This window comes from Rhinopithecus bieti, unplaced genomic scaffold (genome assembly GCF_001698545.2).
Source record: "Rhinopithecus bieti isolate Rb0 unplaced genomic scaffold, ASM169854v2 scaffold_42392, whole genome shotgun sequence".
Taxonomy (NCBI): Eukaryota; Metazoa; Chordata; class Mammalia; order Primates; family Cercopithecidae; genus Rhinopithecus; species Rhinopithecus bieti.
This window is the reverse complement of record NW_016817147.1, coordinates 22691-39885: the sequence shown is the minus strand read 5'-3', so window position 1 is coordinate 39885 and position 17195 is coordinate 22691. Positions and strand designations below refer to the sequence as shown.

Sequence of the window (17195 nt, the reverse complement as noted above, 5' to 3'; positions counted from 1 at the left end):
GTGGGTAGGACTCAGGAGAAATAGGAGAGTCACATTATCTAGGTGCTGAGTAAAGCTGTATGCCACAATCACCCAATTTGATAGACCCAGGCAAGAGAAGAGAGTCATATCACATAAGTGCCAGGCCAAGTGATGTGTCACATTCCTCATTATGGACAGTTCCTAGAAAGAAAAGGAGAATCGCATCATCTAGGTGATGGGCCTAGAAAAGTCACAATAAGTTGTATGAGCTGGGATCATGCAGAAAATTTGAATCACTTGTGTGTTGAGCCTAGCGATAAGTCACTCTCTTTTCTGTGGGCATGGGCCAGGCAGGGGAGGAGAGTCATAATACCTAGGTGCTGGGCCCAGAGATAGATCACAATCTCTACTACTGGTAAAGCCCAGGCAAAAAAGGAGAGTCACATCAAATAGTTCATGGGCCAAGAGATATGTCACAATGCCCCCAGTAGGCAGGGTTTAGGCAGGAGGCAAATTACATTGGTGCTGATCACTACTATATGTCACAATGTCTTTTAAGGGCAGGACCAGGCAAAATAACTTGCTGATGGGCGTAGTGATATGTCTTTTTTTTCTGGGCAAAATCTAGGAAAAAGAGACAAGTCACATCAGCTCTGTGCTGAAACTAGCAATAGACATCATTATCCCACAGTGAACAAGGACCAGGCAGGTGAAAAGATTCACATCACCTAGGTGATTGGCACAAACATATGTCAAAATATCCCTGGAAGGCAGTGGCCAGGCAGGAGAGCTACAACACCTGGGTATTGAAATTAGCTATACTTTACCATAGCCTAACTAGACAGGGCACAGGTGGCAGAGTTCCATCAGGCAACTGTAGGTGCTGAGGCTGGGTGCTGAGCCCAAGGATATGTCACAATATTTCTGTGGGCAAGGCTCAGGCAGGAGAAAAAATTCTTCTTCCTCTTCTTCTTTTCTTAGATGTAGTCTTGCACTATCACCAGTCTGGAGTGCAAAGTCTCAATCTCAGCTCATTTGCATTTCCCAGGTTCAAATGATTCTCCTGCCTCAGCCTCCCGAGTAGCTGGGATTACAGCCACTTGCCACCACACCCAGCTACTTTTTGTGTTTTTAGTAGATACAAGGCTTCACCATGTTGACCATGCTGGTCTTGAACTCCTGACCTCATAATCCATCTGCTTTGGCCTCCCAAAGCGCTGGAATTACAGGCATGAGCCACCTTACCTGGCCTGAGAGGAGAGTCACCTCTTTCTAGGTGATGAGGCAGGAAACATGCCACAAAGTCTCCTGTGGGCAGTGCCCGGGCAGGAGCCTCTCATCCCCTAGGTGTTGGGCCAAGAGATACGTCACAATACCCTTAATATTCTATGCCCTGGCAATAAAGGTGAGTTACATCACCTAAGTACTAGATCGAGGGATATGTCACAATTCCTCTTTCATGAAGGCCCAGGCATAAGTGGAGAGTCACAGCACCTGAGTGATGAATGAAAAGATACATCATCTTACCCCTGCAGGCAAAGCCCATGCAGGAGTTACATCACCTAGGTTTTGGCCCCAGTGATGTGTCAACATAATAAAGTAAGCAGGGTTTAGGCAGGAGAAGAGTAGCATCACCTAGGATCCTGGCCAAGCAATACATCAAACTCTCTTTTTGGGTATATTTCAAGCAGTAGAGAGTCACATCACCTAGGTTCTCAGTCTAGCAATTATGTCACAGTGCCCCCTGTGAAAATGACTGAAGAATAAGAGAAGAGTAACATAACCTAGAAGCTAGGCCATGCTGTGTGTCACAATCACACCTGTGAGCAAGGCCTAGGCATGAGAGGAGTGTCACATCAAGTTAAGTACTGGGCCATGCGACATATCACAATCCCCATGTGGACAAGTTCCAGGAAGACATCACCTAGGTGCTGGGCCCACATGTGCTATGTCTCTTACAGGCAAATGCAACGGTGAGGGAAGAGGGGAGTGATAACATCCACATCTGATGGGGACCGAAGAGATGTGTTACAATGACTCCTGTGTGACGTCCCAGGCTGACGAGCCTATCCCGCTTGGGCGTTTGCGGTCCATGAATTACGTGACAGTGGCCTTCTGCGGTCAGGCCAAGGCAAAAGGTAACATTATGCTGCTGGGCCAGCAGTTTGTTACAATCGTCTGCCTGCCCCAATTGAACCGTAGAAAGAAGAGAGGTCAGCTGGGTGCAGTTGGCTCATGCCCTGTCAATCTCCAATACTTTGGCCAAGGGCAGACGGAGGGATCACCTGAGGTTAGAGTTTTCGAAACCGCATGGCCAACATGGTGCGAAACCCCGTTTCTACTTAATAAATTCGCCGGCGGTTGGTGGCACATGCCTGTATCCACTTACTTGGGCGGGGCTGAGGCAGAACAAGTTGCCTTCAACCCAGGAGGCAGAGGCTCAGTGGTGGAAATCACTCCCAGTGCACTGCCAGCCTGAGCCTAACAGTGTGAGACTCCAATCTCAAAAAGAAAGAAAGAAAGAAAAAATTAAAAGAAGAGTTACACCGCTAGGGTGGTGTAATATGATCACATATTAGCACTATGGGCCTAGCAATATGCTTCACAGATGTTTTTGTGAGAAGGAACTAGGCAGTAAAAGGGCAGTCACATCACCTTGTGGTGATGAACACAGCGATATGTTGACTCCTGCAGGCCAGAACCCAACAAGGATGTTCATACCTGGGTTTTAGATCCAGCGGTATGTTACAGTGACTCCATGTGGGCAACAGAGGCAGCGAGAGTTAACTAACATAGGGGGGATTGAGGGTTGGCCTGCCCCTCCACACCTGTGGGTGTCTTCTCGGTCTAGCGTGGAACGAGGAGACTTGAGAAGAAATTAAGACACTAGAGCAAGAGTATAGGGAAGAAAAAGCATGGGGGCCTAGGGGGACCGGTTGCGCTGTGTTACAGGGAGGACCCCCCGCACCGGGTCTCTGAGTTCCCTCAGTTATTTATTGCTCAAAAGATAAGGGGAGTAAATCAGCGAAGGATCATAAGATAACACGGAGATGGTTCCAATTTCCAGGGACGGGCACCGGAGCGATGCTTTTTCTTTTACTGGAGATTTAGGAGAATGGTGGATGGCCTTTAACCCAGCAGCGTTTTAGGGCTTTGTTTAACAAGCACATTCCTTACAGGCCCAAAAATCCTTTTAAACATAAATCACCACAGCGATGTCTCTTGCGGGAAATGGACAAGCGTTGGGGCGTAGGGTCACAGATTCAAAGGGCATCTCAAATACAAGCCAATGTAGTCTCTTAATTTACTTCTTTCTATATCAAACACAGTAACAGGCTGACCTCTCTTTTCCCCACAGGGGATGACAGCGGTATTTCACAATTCTCACTGTGGACAGCACCAAAGCAGGAGAGAAAACACCCATCACTTGGATGCAAGGTCCAGTGATATGTCACAATGTCCCATATGAAAACACAAAGGCAAGAAAATAGAGTCACATCACCTAGTTTCTGATCCAGCGATATGTCATGATTCCATCTTTGGTTTAAATCCAGACAGGAGAGTAAACTCACTCAGGTTCTACACAGAGGTATGTGTCACAGTCACACGTACAGGAAGGTCCAAGATGAAATTAACAATCCTGTACATATCCCGCTTCTGTATGCAGCAGCAAGGCAGGAGAGGAGACTCACAATACCTGGGTGCAAGGCTCTGAGATATGTTATAATGTCTTTTTTGGGTAGCACCCAAGGGAGAAGAATAGAGTTATATCACTTAGGTGCTGGGTTCAGCAGTATGGCACAATCCTATTTCTAGGCTGGGCCAATTCTGAAGAATCACATTACTCAGGTACTGGGCAGAAGTGTGTCAAAATCGCACCTGAAGGAAAGACCTGAGATGAGATTAACAATCCTATACACACCCTAATTCTTTGTATGAGAGTCAACACCTCCTGTATGTTGGATCTAAGTACACAAGTCACAATTTTTAGAACGAATTGAATCACTTAATGAGAAACTCAATCCCTCTTACTGGCTGTGTCACCTTAGTGGAATCAGACAACAGGTGTGTTCAATCTTGGTCTGAAAGTCACCAACTTACCTTTGGACTGGATTCATTTACGAGAGTAAATTTTCCAACTTGCGACTGTCTCTGCATATGAGATTCAGAACCTCCAGTGGACTGTTCTTGTGAAAAAATGATAATCTTTACTATCAGTTGGGTGTACATGAATGTCAAAACCTCAACTGTACACTGAGTCTAGTTAGAACACTCTCAGTACCAATCGAGGAATTTATAAGGTATGCATGAGAGTTGCAATCTTTTGTGACCGGGAGACATTTGTGCTGCTATGGACCCATGATCATACCTGTGGCTCTATGCCCAGATATGAGAGTTAACATCTCTGTAATGGCTGGGTCCAGATATGAGAGTTGTCACCTGCCTATAAGCTAGGCTTACTGAGTCACCACCTCATGTTACCTGATGTTCACATATGACAGTCACAATTTTAACTCTGTACTGCATCCACATGTAAGATTTAAGACCTCACCAGTGGCCTTTGTCCATGGATGAGGGTGACAATCTTAACAACTGGGAAACTGTGTGTATATAAAACAATCTCATCTGTTTTCTGGACCCTGTTACGACAGTCTCTGTACCACTTGAGGGCTTTATACAATATGTGAGAGAGTGTAATTTTCTTTGACCTTCCTGCAAAGGGGAGAGCCAGAATCTTACCCATTTTCCTAAGCCCAATATGAGAGATAGTATGTTTCCTGTTGACTGATTTCAAATATGAGAGTCAACATCGCACCTATGATCTGAACAAAGACATATGTCACAATCTCCCCTGTGGATAGGGAGAGAACAGGAGACTTATATCATCTGCATAATAGGCCAGGTATATGTCACAATCTTCTCTGAGAACAGGAACAAGGCAGAAGAGTTAAAAACAGGGTGCTTAGTCAGGCACATAGATTTTCTCCTGAAACCAGGGCATAGACAGTAGAGTCACATCACCTGGGTGCTGAGACCAGTGATATGTCACAATGTTCCCTGTAAACAAAGCTCAGGCAGGAGAAACACATCACTTTTCTGTGCCAGAAGATAAGGCACAATCTCTCATATGAGGAAAGTCTTGGTATAAAAGGAGAGTCACATCAAATAGTTGATGCTCTTAAAGAAATGTCACAATGCTCTGTTGTTACGGTCCATACAGAAGACTCATGTCACCTTGTTGCTGGGCCCAGCAATATGTCACAATGCCTTTTCAAGTCCAGGCCAAGGCAAAACAGTGATGTCACATTGGTGTAGAGCTCCACAATATGTCTCAGTCTCCCTTGCCAGCAGAACTTATGATGGAAGAAGAATCACATTGTTTGGTACGGAGCCACATGATATATCACAAACTCCCCTGGTGAGCAGGCATCAGGTAGAAGACAGTCATATCATGAAGGTGAGGTGTGAAAATACATGTCACAATGCTCCTTGTGGGCAGTAGAGTTGCATTACCAAGGTGTTGGACCCAGCAATATGTCACAATTGCTTATGTGGTCAGGGGACAGGCAGGAGAGTCACAAAACCTGGGTGTGGGGCCCAGAGATATGTGACAATGCATTCTGTGGGCAGTACTGAGGTAGGGGAGGAGACTCTCATCACCTAAGTGCAAGGCCCAGCGATATGTCACAATGCCCCCTGTGAGCAGCACCAATGTAGAGAAATAGAGTCATATCCCCTCAGTTCTGGGTTCAGCAATATGTCACTATTCCATCTGTGGGCTGGTTTTAGGCAAGAGAGATCACTCAAGTGCTGGGCAGAGAAATATGTTACAAGTAAACCTGTGAGAAGGTGCAGGGATGAAATTAACAATCCCACACATGTTCCAGTTTTAGGTATAGGAGGTTAACCCTTCCTATATGTTGTATCTAAGGACAGGAGTTACAATCTCAATGGTGAACAAAATTTGTGCCTGACAGCCTATACTCCTGCTGTGGACTTTGTCTAATTAGTGAAGTCACAGTGTCATAGGTATGCTGATTCTTGCTCTGAGTGTCACCAACTCACCTGTGGACTGGATCCAAATATGAGTCAATTTTTCCACCTTTGACTTCCTCTATGTGTGAGATTCAGAACTCACAATGATGATGTGTACTGTTTGATGGGTGTTCATATAACAGTAAAAGTCTCCCCTGTGTGCTGGGTCTTGTTAAGTACACTTTTTTTTTTTTTTTGAGACGTAGTCTCATACTGTTGTCTCTGCTGGAGTGCAGTGGTGCGACCTTGGCTCACTGCAACCTCTGCTTCCCGAGTTCAAGTGATTCTCCTGCCTCAGCCTTTTGAGCAGCTGAAATTACAGGCGCTTGTGAGGGATCAGTCAGAATAGTAAGAAAAACTATAAGGAAAGGACACAAACCTTCTGAAAGGTCAGAAGGTTCTGCAAAGCCCCAGGGGAGAATAGCTGAAGGCAGCTGTTCTATAACCGTGAGGCAGAGGGCCAGGAGTAGGTACAGCGGAGTGTAGGGGAATTTATCTTAAACAGGCTCGTTTACTTATATTGACCAGGAACTGACCTTTCATCATTCACGGGAGTGACATTCCCCGAAAGGGTAACAATAAATGTTAATTACCTACAGGTTGTGTTTGCTCCAGGTTTTTGGCATTGTGCCTGCACTGAATGAAACCAAGCAGCTCCAGCTTCTTGGGGCAGCTCTCTGGCCACTGGAGCCAGGCCATTATCTAGCTGCTGTTACACTGCATACCTGTGTCTGAGTACTAATTTTATCCATCGGCCAGGGCCTGCAGGACAGACCCAGCAGGCGGCCACCACCACGCCCAGCTAATTTTTTGTATTTTTAGTAGAGACAGGTTTTCACCATGTTGGCCAGGCTTATCTCAAACTCCTGACTCATGATCCACCTGCCTAAGCCTCCCAAAGTGCTGGAATAACAGGCGTGAGCCATGGCGCCCGGCTAGTACACTCTCTATACTATTCAAAGTCTTTATCCAGTATAAATAAGAGTCACAATTTACTCTAAAATCATGTTTGTAAGTACCTATGACCATACTTGTGGCTCTAAGCCCAGGTATCAGAGCCAACATCTCTCCAGTTGGTAGGGTTTATATAGTAGAGTCCTCATCTGCTATGTTCTGAGTTTAGAAGTGTGTCACCATCTCAACTGTGGCTGGAGGCTCACATATGACAGTCACAATTCCAACTCTGGACAGTGTTTGCATTTGAGATTCAAGACCTCAGCAATGGGCTATTTTCATGTGTGAGGGTGATAATCCTAATGGCTGCTGAGGTACGCATATAAGAAACAATCTCACCTTTGTGCTGTGTGACCTGGGATAACACTCTTTGTAACACTCGAGGGCATTATATGATATGTTGGAGTGTGGCAATTCTTTATGACCTTCATAAAAAGAGAAGACCAAGAATGTGACTCATTTTTCTAAGTCGAGCTATGAGAGACAGTATTTCTTCTAATAGCTGACTAGAGGTAATGAGAGTCATCATCACACTTATAAGCTGACTATAGTACATGTCTCCATTTAAACTGTAGGTAGGGAGTTAGCAGGAGAGTCACATCACCTGGGATTTCAGCCAAGGGTATCTCACGAGCTTCCCTGAGGGAAGCAACCAAGCAGGAGTGTCATATCACCTGAGTGTTCAGCCAGGGATATGTTACAATTCTCTCCTGAAAGCACAGCACAGGCAACAGTCACAACATCTAAGTGCTGAGCTCAGCATTATGTCACAATGCTCCCTGGGGGCAACACAGAGGCAGAAGAGCCACATCACCTGGTGTCTCATTCCAGGGATATGTCACAATCTTTCCTGTGCAGGGCAGGTTGTAGGCAAGAAGTGTCACATCTTTTAGGTCATGGATGCAGATATATGTCACAAGGTCCCTGTGGGCAGAGCCCAGGCAGGAGCATACAATCCCATAAGTAGTGGGCCTAGTAATATTTACAATACCTATAATATGTGAGACCAAGGAGAAACCGGAGAATTGCATTACCTAGTTACTGGGTCCAGTGATATGCCATAATCCTCCCTTGCCCTCTGTGAAATGAGAATAGACTCACATTACCTAAATGCTGGGTCCAGCAATAAAGCACAATCCCATCTGTACATTGGGCTCAGGCAGGAAAGTCAAACTATTCAGATGCTAAAAAATGTGTATGTCACAAACACACCTGAATTAAGGTCGAGGTATGAGATTAACAATTTCACACATTTTTTAGTTCTAGCTATGAGACATAACACCCTCTGTATGTTCGGTGTAAGTACATGAGTGACAATCTCAATGATTCTCTGAATTTGTGTATGACAACCTCAATCCCTCCTGCAAATTGTGTCATTTTACTGAAGTCAATGACTCACAGGAGTGTTGAATCTTGGTCTCAGAGACACTAACATCTCTATGGACTGAACTAACATATGAGATTAAATTTTCCAACTTTTGACTGCATCTGCATAAGAGCTTCAGAACCTCAATAATGAGCTGTGTTTATGTGGAAAGATGACAGTGTTTACTGTTGGCAGCTATGCATATGAGTGTCACAACCTCTCCTGTGTGCTGAGTTCTGTTAGGACATTCTCTGTACCTCTTGACAACTTTACACAGTATGTGAGAGAGTGTGAATTCTTTATGATCTTCATACAAAGAGGAGATCCAAGACATAACTCATTTTCCTGACCCTGGCTATGAGAGATAGTGTATCTGCTACTGGTTTTTTCGAAGTATGAGAATCATTATTGCACTTTTAAGTTTGGACAAGGTATGCATCACAATCCCACCAATGAAAAGGGACTGGCCAGTAGACTCACATCACCTGTGTTTTGGGGCAGTGATATGTCACAATCTTCTTTGAGGACAGGGACAGGGCAGAAGTGTCACACCACCTGGGTGCTTGATTGGGGATATATTACAATCTCCTCCTGAAAGCAGAATACAGTCAGCAGAGGCACATCACCTGGATGCTAGGCCCAGTGATATGTTACAATGATCTGTGGGCAAGGACCAGGCAGGAAAAACACATCACCTGATTGCTGAGAATAGTGATTCATCACAATCTTCCCAGTGGTCAGGGTGCAGGCACAAAAGGGGGGTTAAATCTCCAAGATAATGGATACAGAGATATGTCACAAGGCCACTTATGTGCTGGGCTCAGGCAGAAGCCTCCCATCTCATGTGTGTTGAACTCAGTGATACGTCACTATATCCAAAATATGTCAGAAACAAGAAAAATAAAAGGGTCACATCATCTAGGTGATGGAAAGGAGTTATGTCTTAATACATCTGTCGGCAGTTCCCATGCCATAAAGTTGTATCACCTAGGTGCTGAATCCAGGCATATGTCACAACACACAATGCATGCAGGGCTTAAGCAGAAGAGGATAGTCATAACACATAGGTGGTAAGTCCAGCAACACATCACAAATCCCTGCTTGGGCAAAGCCATAGAAAAGAATCGCATCACCTATGTACTGGGCTCAGTAATATGTCACTCTACCCGCTTATGGGGAGGGCCCATGCAAGAGAGTCACATCACCTATGTAATGGGTTCAGCAATATGGCACAGTATCCATTCTGGTGCAAGAGAGTCACATCTTCTAAATTATGGGCAACAGAGCCAGACTCCATCTCAAAAAAAGTAGTCACATCACCTAATAAGGGGTCTCAGAGATAAGACACTATGGCCCTCATGGGTAGGGCTAAGGAAGAAGTGTGCAGTCACATAACCTTTGAGCTGGGCCCAGCTATGTGTCAAAATTACTCCAGTGGGCAGGGCCCAGACCTAAGAAAAGAGTCCTATCATGTAGGTACTTGGCCAAGCAATATGTCACAATCCCCACTGTGGACAGGTTCCAGGAGAAGCGTCACACAATCTCAGCAATTGGCCCAGATATATCTTACAGTGACTTTTGGGAGCCAGCAGAAGAATATATCATCTGTATGCTAACCTCAGCAATAAGTTACTCTCTCTTCTGTGGGCGAGGCCCAGGCAGGAGAGGAGAGTCAAATCACCTTGGTGCTAGGCCCAAAGATATGTCACAATCTCTTTTTGGGCAATGTCCAGGTAAGAGAGAAGAGCCACATAAAATAGTCAAAAAGGGCCAAGTGAAATGGCTTACCCTGTAATCCCAGCACATTGGGAGGTTGAGTTGGGCAGATTGGCTGAGGTCAGGGGTTTGAGACCAGCCTGGCCAACATGGTGGTACCTTGTCTCTACTAAAACTTCAAAAATTAGCCAGGCATGGTGGTGCACACCTGTAGCCTCAGCTACTCAGGAGGCTGAGGCAGGAAAATCACTTGAACCCAGGAGGCAAAGGTTGAAGTGAGCTGAGATCACACCACTGCACTCCAGCCTGGGTGACAGAGTGAGACTCTGTCTCAAAAATAAAATTAAAATAAATAACATAAAATAAGTAAAATAGTCAAAGGCCCCAGATATGTTACAATATACCTTGTAAGCAGGATCCAGACAGGAGACTCATATCACATTTGTTCTGGGCCCAGCAATACATCACCATGCCTTCTTCTGATGGCAGTGCCATGACAAGAGTAATGCCACCTTACTATTAGGCCTAGTGACATTTCACAATATCCCCTGCAGACAAAACACAGGAAGAGGAGAAAAGTCACGTTAGTTAGGTGCTGAGCCCAGTGATACGTCACAATCCCTTCTCTGAGCAGGGGCCAGGCAGGAGAAGAGAGTCACATTACCTGTGTGATGGGTGCAGGGTTATATCACAATGTCCTCTGTAGGCAGGACCCAGGCAGTAGAGTTACATCACCTGGGTGTTGGACCCAGCAATATGTCACAATGGCCTACATGGACAGGGCACAGGCAGGAGACTCACATAACCTATGTGTGGGGCCCAGCGATATGACACAATGCCCCTGTGGAAGAGCCAAGGCTGGAGAGAAGACTCACACCACCTGGGTACAAGACCCAGCGATATGTCACAATCCNCATCACCATGCCTTCTTCTGATGGCAGTGCCATGACAAGAGTAATGCCACCTTACTATTAGGCCTAGTGACATTTCACAATATCCCCTGCAGACAAAACACAGGAAGAGGAGAAAAGTCACGTTAGTTAGGTGCTGAGCCCAGTGATACGTCACAATCCCTTCTCTGAGCAGGGGCCAGGCAGGAGAAGAGAGTCACATTACCTGTGTGATGGGTGCAGGGTTATATCACAATGTCCTCTGTAGGCAGGACCCAGGCAGTAGAGTTACATCACCTGGGTGTTGGACCCAGCAATATGTCACAATGGCCTACATGGACAGGGCACAGGCAGGAGACTCACATAACCTATGTGTGGGGCCCAGCGATATGACACAATGCCCCCTGTGGAAGAGCCAAGGCTGGAGAGAAGACTCACACCACCTGGGTACAAGACCCAGCGATATGTCACAATCCACTGCCTTGGCAAGGCAGTGGAATAGTTACATCACTTTGGTGCTGGGTCCAGTGATATGTCACAATCCCTTCTGTAAGCTGGGCAGGAGCATCAGCTCACTCTGATGCTGGGTAAAGTCATATGTCATAACTACATTGTCAAAAATGTTCAAGGATGAGATTATACATCTGGACTGGGAAGAATCAACTCATCAAAAATATGACCAGACCACGCAGGGTGGCTCCTGTCTGTAATCCCAGCACTTTGGGAGGCCAAGGCAGGAGGATATCTGGAGCCCAGGAGTTTGAGACAATCCTTGGGGGCACATGGTGAGACAACACCTATATTAAAAAATAATAAAGTTAAATATATATATATATAAATATATATAAAGTTAAATATATATATAAATATATATATATATCCAGAGCCTGAAAAACAGCAAGAACACGTCTCTGTCAAAAAAAAAAAAAAAAAAAAAAAAAAAAGAAAAAAGAAAAAAAGATAGATGATTAATTGATAGAAAGACAGATAGATATAGATAGAACCAGTCATGGTGGCTCACACCTGTAAGCTCAGTAATTTGAGAGGTCGTGACCAGCAGATTGCTTGACTGCAGGAGTTTGAGATCAGCCTGGAAAACATGATGGAACCCTATCTCTACAAAAATAAAAAGTAAAATATACAAAATAAAGCGCCGGTGTGGTGGCGCACGCCTTTAGCCGCAGCTACTGGGAAGTGTGGTGTCTGAGACAGGAGGATCACCTGAGCCCAGAGAGGTCGAGGCTGCAGTGAGCTGTGATCATGCACCCACACTTTAGCCTGGGTGAAAGAAATTGAAAACAACAGCAACTTCAGTGTACAGGAAGGAGCACAAGAGAGAGCAAGAAGAAAAAAGAAAAAACCAACAGAACTCAATGTACTGTGAAAACAAATTCAAAGTGAGGCTAAAAAAAAAAAAAGAAAAGAAAGAAAAGAAAAAGAAACAGAAAGCTCCTGAGAGTCCCAGCTATTTGGGAGGCCAAAATAAGAGGATCACGTGGATGAGCCTAGGAAGGTGAAGAGCGCAGTGAGCCATCACTGAACTCCTCTGCTGGACCTAAGCTGTACGGCCCCGGTGAGGGCCATCTGGTCCACCTTAAACATTTCCAGCTGGCGACCAAGTCCTACGCTCGTGGCCGACATCCTGTAGACCTGGCAGCCAGAAAGACAAGCCAGCCGGTGGTGGAGGCAGAAGCAGAAGCCCACCAGATCTACCCTACAGGCCATGTGTGGCGCTCGCGGCCTGAAGCTGTCCCCATTGGAACCTTATTACCGCCAAGGCGGCCCCCCTCGACAGTCAGCCTCTAAGTCCGCCGACCTTTCTTCCTAAGTTTTGAATCCCTGGTCCACCCAAACGAGAGGCCAGTAGCCACGACTACTGGCCACAGCTAGCCACCCACATCTGGTCACCTGGCGGCCTGACCGAGAAGCCACCGGATCCACCCTGCAGGCCATGTGTGGCGCTCGCCCCTGAAAATGTGCCTCTGGCATCTAAGTGTGCGAGCTTCCCATCACTCCCTGGGCGACAGAGCGAGACTCCATCTCGGGGAAAAAAAAAAAAAAAAGAAGATAGAGAAGGAAGGGACGGAGGGAGGGAGGGAGGGAGGGAGGAAAAGGAAGAATGAAAAGGAAAAAGAAGAAAATAAAAGAAGACAGAGTATGGTGGCTCCAACCTGTAATCCCAACACTTTGGGAAGCTGAAATGGGAGAATTGCTTGAGTATAGAAGTTTGACACCAGCCCCTGGAACACAGCAGAAGGAAAGGAGGGAGCAGAGAAGAAAGAAAGATAGGAAGGAAGGAAAAATAAAACCAAAAAAGTTCAGGGAACATCATTTGCACGGATGATCAAAGGTCAGTTCCTGGTAAATAAAAGTAAACAAGCCAGTTTAAGATAAATTCCCCTACACTCTGTTGTACCTACTCCTTGCCTTCTGCCTCAGGCTTATAGAACAGATGCCTTCAGCTAGTCTCCCTGGGGGCTTTGCAAAACCTTCCGACTGAAAATACAAAAATTAGGCGGGCCTCGAGGTGCCTGCTTGTAGTCCCAGCTACTAGGGAGGCTGTGGCAGGAGAATTGCTTGAATCTGGGAGACAGAGGTTGCAGTGAGCCGAGATCATGCCACTGTACTACAACCTGAGTAACAGAATGAGACCCTGGCTCATAAATAAATAAATAAACAAATAACTTCTTACCTAAATCTAGATTCATCATATTTTACAAAATCTAGAAACAACCTCAGAACAATAACAACTCAATTTCCAGAAAGAGCCTCCCAACCCCACCTTTGTGCCAATCCCAACTGCATCTGCCTGTGGATTTCAAGGTTTTCAGGGCTTTGTGGCTTCTCTAAGTATAAAGTATAAAGGCTCTATCCATGGCTATTTTGAGCAGGCCAGGACATCTGCAGGGGAGGCTCCTCAGGCAGGACGGCTGCTTTTTCAATGATCTCCACTTGCAGGCAAAACTATCCTTAGCTTCTAGTTCAGGCTTCTACTCCCCAGTCAGGATTATTCACTTAGTTTGAAATAAGAAAATGACCAATGTATGGCCAGACGCAAAGGCACATGTCTGTAATCCCAGCACTTTGGAAGGCTGATGCAGGCGGATCACTTGAGGTCAGGAGTTCGAGACCAGCCTGGCCAATATGGTGAAACCCCATCTCTACTAAAAATACAAAAATTAGCCAGGCATGGTGGCATGCGCCATAATCCCAGCTTTTCGGAAGGCTGAGGCATGAGATTCCCTTAAACCTAGGAGGCACAGGTTTCAGTGAGCCAAGATTGTGCCAATGCACTCCAGCCTGGGCAATAGAGTGAGACTCAGTCTCAAAAATAAATAAATAAACTAAAAAAAAAAATGACCAATGTTTTAAAAGTACAAAATCACTCCAACACACTGTTTATAGAACAGTGTAAGGAAATTATAAGACTTAAATTTTCTACTACAATATAAAAAGCTTAATTAAGGCTGGGCATGGTGGCTCGCACCTGTAATCCCAGCACTTTGGAAGGCCAAGGCAGGAGGATTGCCTGAGGTCAGGAGTTTGAAACCAGCCTGGCCAACACGGTGAAACCCATCTCCACTAAAAATACAAAACTTAGATGGGCATGGCAGTAGGCAACTGTAATACCAGCTACTAGGGAGGCTGAAGCAGGAGAATCACTTGAATTCAGGAGGCAGAGGTTGTACTGAGCCGAGACTGCCACTGCACTCCAGCCTGGGCAACAGAGCAAGACTCTATCTCCAAAAAAAAAAAAGTATCTGTTCTTTTCAGATGATAAACATCTCATTTAAATATTTCCATGATAATTTAATAAACAATCATATGTGAACATTTCTAGAAGATGTCAAGTTCCATCTCATAAAATTTAGCATTAAACTTGGACAGCTAGACAACAGAATACAGAACAGAGATATCCACCATTACAAATTCTAGACTACGCAAAAAAGAGGAGCTGATGGTTTGAGAAATATTTGCAATGCACCAAATAATCTATCACATTTGCTTGTGGAAATGATGTATTCGTTTTGTATAGCCATAATTAAAAAAAGATTTTTCCTATTTCTCTTCTCTGGTAGCATTCCCAAAGCAAAGCCCTGGGGTTCTATTTAAAATCATGCAACCAGGAAAAGCAGACATGAGAAATTTGCTACACTCACTCTGGAGAAGATAAAGGTAAATAAGAATCTTTAAGAAATAAAATATATAATATACCTTTCGTAGTCTGACTTTTTAAACATCTTTTAAACTCTTCTGATAGAATGTAATTTACAGTTATTAAAAAACTGAAATAGAAACAAGTGAAAAAATCTTTCCAAGGTGACAAACTCAGGAAGAAGCACATGTCACAATGCCTAATTTTTTGTATTTTTAGTAGAGACGGGGTTTCACCATGTTAGCCAGGCTGGAAATAATTTTTTACTCTGGGGATGGGCATGGTGGCTCACGCCTGTAATCCCAACTACTTGGGAGGCTGAGGTGAGAGAATTGCTTGAACCAGGGAGGTGGAGGTTGCAGTGAGCCGAGACTGCATCACTGCACTCTAGCCTGGGAAACAGAGCAAGACTCTTGACTCAAAAATATATATATACTCTGCACCAGCAGCATTAACACAAAAAGTTCTATTAAACCCTGACACCCATTCAAATGTCACCTCCTCTATAAAGCCCTCCTTGATTTTCCCACTGCTATGTCACTGGCAGAATTGATCACTATTACCATTCAGCTCAATACTTTATCTTTTTATGTACAAGTATTGTTCTCCAGAATAAATTCATCATTTACACAGCTATCCATGCTAATGAACTATAAACTCCTATAGGGCAGGTATGTTGAACCCTGTTCATCTGTGTAATCCAAATGTCTGATACTTAATAGGTGTCATATACACATAAAATCAAAATGCTGTCAGGGAATTATTGGAAAAGCTACCAAATTATTTTAAGTTCAAGGGTATATGTGCAAGCTTTTTACACAGGTAAATGTGTGTCATGGGGGTTTGTTGTGCAGATTATTTCATCACCCAAGTATTAAGGCCTAGTACCCATTAAATACTTTTCCCGATATTCTTCCTCCTCCAGTAGGCCTCAGTATGTGTTCTTCCCCTCTGTGGGCCCATGTGTTCCCATTATTTGACTCTCACTTATAAGAGAGAACATGTAGTAGTTTGTTTTGAGATGGAGATTCGCTCTTGTCATCCAGGCTGGAGTGCAGTGGCACTGTCTCAGCTCACTGCAACCTCCGCCTCCTGGGTTCAGGAGATTCTCCTGCCTCAGTCTCCTGAGTAGCTGGGATTACAGGCACCTGCCACCATACCCGGCAATTTTTCTGTATTTTTAGTAGAGATGAGGTTTCACCATGTTGCTCAGGCTGGTATCATACTCCTGACCTCAGATGATCCACCTGCCTCGGCCTCCCAAAGTGCTGGAATTACAGCTGTGAGCCACCGCATCCAGCCAGTATTTAGTTTTCTATTCCTCTGTTAGTTTGCTAAGAATAATGTCTTATGGCTCTATCAATGTTCCTGCAGAGGACATGATCTCATTTTTTTTTCATGGGTGCACAGTACTCCATGGTGTACATGTACTACACTTTCTTTATCCAGTCTATCATTAGTAGGCATTTAGGTTGATTCCATGTCTCTGCTATTTTGAATTGTGCTGCAATGCACATAAACATGCATGTGTCTTTATAATAGAATGATTCATACTGCTTTGGGTAAATACCCAATAATGGATTGCTGGTTCAAATGGTATTTTGTCTCTAGGTCTTCGAGGAGTTGCCACACTGTCTTCCATAACGGTTGAACTAATTTACACTCCTACCAACAGTGTATATGCGTTCCTTTGTGAAAAAATAATTTTAATTTTCTAAGAGGTTAGCTTTTTAAGACAAATGGTAAACAAGGAAACTGTCCACAGGCCTAGGCCATCCAGCTACTCTTCTGAGAGGCTACACTCTTACTCCTCAGGCTGTCCTGTAAGAGATGATCCAGGGGATAATATTCATTAGATATTCCAAGAGATATGGCCACTGTGGGCATCTTGGGTTATCTCAGATAGTTCTGAAAATCATGGACAAGAAAAGACTGGAGGTCTGCTGCAAAGGGCCCTGTAATTTCTCCAAGCAAAACTTCAACCAAAAGACATACTAGTAAGGTGTGTGTGCCAGGGAACATAAAAGGAGGAGAGTCACAGAGATTTTTTTTCAACAGTGGAGTTCCAGAGGATTATTTTCTATTTTTTTCTCAGGTAAAATGTTTACAGACTTCG

At 44.6% G+C, this 17195-nt stretch overlaps 2 long non-coding RNA genes across 2 annotated transcripts in view; one reads left to right on the top strand and one right to left on the bottom strand.

The window, feature by feature from the left end:
* Positions 1–3269: 3269 nt before the first annotated feature.
* Positions 3270–10805, bottom strand: LOC108517788 (uncharacterized). Its single transcript, XR_001882208.1, has 3 exons — positions 10698–10805; positions 10438–10581; positions 3270–3840 (listed from the first exon to the last, which is right to left on the bottom strand). It is a non-coding gene; the product is annotated as an uncharacterized LOC108517788 (long non-coding RNA).
* Positions 3874–17195, top strand: part of LOC108517789 (uncharacterized) — a 27617-nt gene continuing 14295 nt past the window's right edge. Inside the window, exons 1-2 of the long non-coding RNA XR_001882209.1 lie at positions 3874–5419; positions 15003–15099. This is a non-coding gene — a long non-coding RNA (uncharacterized LOC108517789). The remainder of the gene's footprint in view (positions 5420–15002; positions 15100–17195) is intronic.